This window comes from Thermobia domestica, chromosome 5 (assembly GCF_964235325.1).
Source record: "Thermobia domestica chromosome 5, izTheDome1.hap1.1, whole genome shotgun sequence".
NCBI lineage: Eukaryota > Metazoa > Arthropoda > Insecta > Zygentoma > Lepismatidae > Thermobia > Thermobia domestica.
The window spans coordinates 309,487,438-309,490,034 of record NC_137458.1 but is presented as its reverse complement, the minus strand read 5'-3'; the positions used below and the strand labels follow the sequence as shown (position 1 = coordinate 309,490,034).

The window sequence follows — 2,597 nt, the reverse complement described above, 5'->3', positions numbered from 1 at the left end:
CCCAAGTCATTAGCTTTTTCCAGAGTTCGTCTTGCATTATCGTGTTGCAGAATAGCGGCTCTTTCTGTTGACAATCGCTGGCCATTTTTCAATTAGAAGATTGCTGTTCGCGATAAAATAGTTCACAGTAAAGGCCTGCATTCACAGTTTGTCCAGGTTCCAGCACTTTAAAATTAATGACCCCGCGAATACTCACATAAAAGCACCATCTTGAGGTGTAAACATGGCTTAGCTTATTGCATTGCTATTCATTCAGAGAGAGCCACTGCCTTTTGCGCTTTGGATTATCATACAGAACCCATTTTTCATCTCCAGTGATCAAGCGATCAAAAAATGGTACTGTATTGCGGCGATGAAGCAATAAGTAATATGTATTGGAGCGCTCAGCTGCGTTCTCTTGAGGCATATTATGCGGGACTCAAACCCCTGCTCTGCTTACCTTCCCAATCTGATGCAAATGTTCTTGGATGGTCGACTAAGGTTGGTTATAAGAATGTGTGATGGTTCCTCGATTGTCTGACACGGATTTGCTTACACTTCCGCTCTTAACATGTCATTGTCGAGAGTTGCTGGTCTTCCTGTTCGAGATGAATCGGAAAGATCAAAATTACCGGATTTGAACCTCGCAAACCACCGTTGGCATTTACGAACGTCTAATGCAGTTGGAAGCACAGCACAAATATTCCTGTTAGCAACTGTTGCGTTACTACCCTTGCGAAACTCAAACAGCATACAATGCCAGATATGGACTTCTTCTGGTATTTGACTGTCCATTTTACAACAAATACAACTACAAAAAACCAATAAGATTGCATTATTTGCGAGTAAACAAGTCACTCTAACCGACAAATGTGTTTGGCACGACTTTGAAGTACACAATTAGCTGCTAAATGACCAACGAATATCGAAATGCGAAGAAACAACATTACTTTCCGGTCCCATCCCTCATATTACGGGATAAAAATAGTCTCTGACATCGTGGACGCTTGTTTCGACAGCTCTGAACTCCACATACATCATAAATAACTGTAGTAAACTCTGCAGGTACTCGAGACTCCTTTTCCTGATTAAAATGTTTCTTTGAGTTGCAGCGAAATAAATTTTTTTTATTATTATTATTCATACCTCATTGGCGAAAATGAACCTCAGGAGACTGGACAGCTCGAGTCAAGTGAATTTAAATATTCATGTACCACTATAAACAGACTTCATTTTGAGTTGGGGTTTAAACTGATAATTGGTATCCGTGTAATATCTTCTAAAAAGGAAGATCTCACCGTGGAAATTATATCGCCTTCTTCTTCTTCTTCACCTCTTCACCCCTCCTCCTCGGTTAGTTCTGTAAAGAAACAGGTGAGAAAGATAATGGCTTAGGAAGTAATTAAGCTCAGGAGCAGAATTCTAAATGAAAAGAATTCTTCGCTATTTTTGTTCGTTTGCTAAATGCAAATGAGGCGGGAAGAAAAAAAATATTCCTCTCCCTTGTTCTTTGACCGCATTTCTAACGTATCACCTCTCGTTTGTGATGTTTCATTTTCTCTTTAATACGAACGCGCAATGAACTTAAATGCTGAAATACATTTCTTGTGCATGAATTATTCATTCGTGTTTTCGATTTTAAAACGTTGCATTTCTTTCTTACTGTAAAATTGCCTTGATATGGTAGTGAAGTAAGTAATGTAGCACACGGGAATCGGTTTTCTACCATAACTTTTTGTTATATACAAGTATAACACACAAAGTCACTATAAGTGTGGTCCGAAGACCAATTCAAAGTTCTGTATGTAGTTTGAGTAAATAGGTATCCCAAGGACCAGCCAGCCAAGGGAAGAATACCTCAGTCCTCCAGTCAAGGTAAGTGGCAGTGGTTCAGGAATTCTCAGTACTCCAGGCAAGCAAAGAAATGCTGAGGTCTCTCAGAGCTCCAGTCAAGCTAATCGGGTAAGGAAATCACAGAACTCTAGGCAAGCTAAGAGAGCGGTTGAGTTCCCACAGAACTCCAGACAAGCTAAGAAACTTGGGGTTAGGTTAGAACTTTCAAGGCTCCAGGCAAGCTAAGACAGCAGAGACGACCAGTCGAAACTGATGTCAGTGAAGGCTTTGCATGGTGTTTTTTTTACCCTTTTCTGCATAATGGTGGCGCTAGTGTTCTTCTTCTGTCACATGACCTAATGCTGACAAGGATGTCTGTCTTCTGCTTGCTTATAGTGGTTGTAGTAAGAGAGCAAGTAGGTTTGTTTATAAATTTAAAAAAATTACGTATTGGTGTTTACAAATGTAGAAAACATGTAATATATTACATTATAAAATATAAAGTGTTTGTGAAGTGCAGAATGTTATTCTGATACACTCACGTTACTTAACAGGTGTTAAAATTTGAATAGTTCCACTTTCGAATATTAGTATTCTGATATTATATTCTTTGAAACCTTATCATTCGCTTATTCTAACAATTTATTCTTCTAGCACTTGCCTCTAAAGTAAAAGAAAGAGGAAAAAGGAAAGTGGCCTCTTAAATCATATGGGTAAGTCATTCACCACTGTTAAAAGGGGGCAAAAATACGGAAACACATTTGAACGTATAGTGCGTTTCTTCA

At 38.9% G+C, this 2,597-nt stretch overlaps 1 pseudogene; it reads right to left on the bottom strand.

Moving 5' to 3' along the window:
• Positions 1-318: 318 nt before the first annotated feature.
• Positions 319-926, bottom strand: LOC145684953 (uncharacterized; annotated as a pseudogene).
• Between the last annotated feature and the right edge of the window lie 1,671 nt (positions 927-2,597).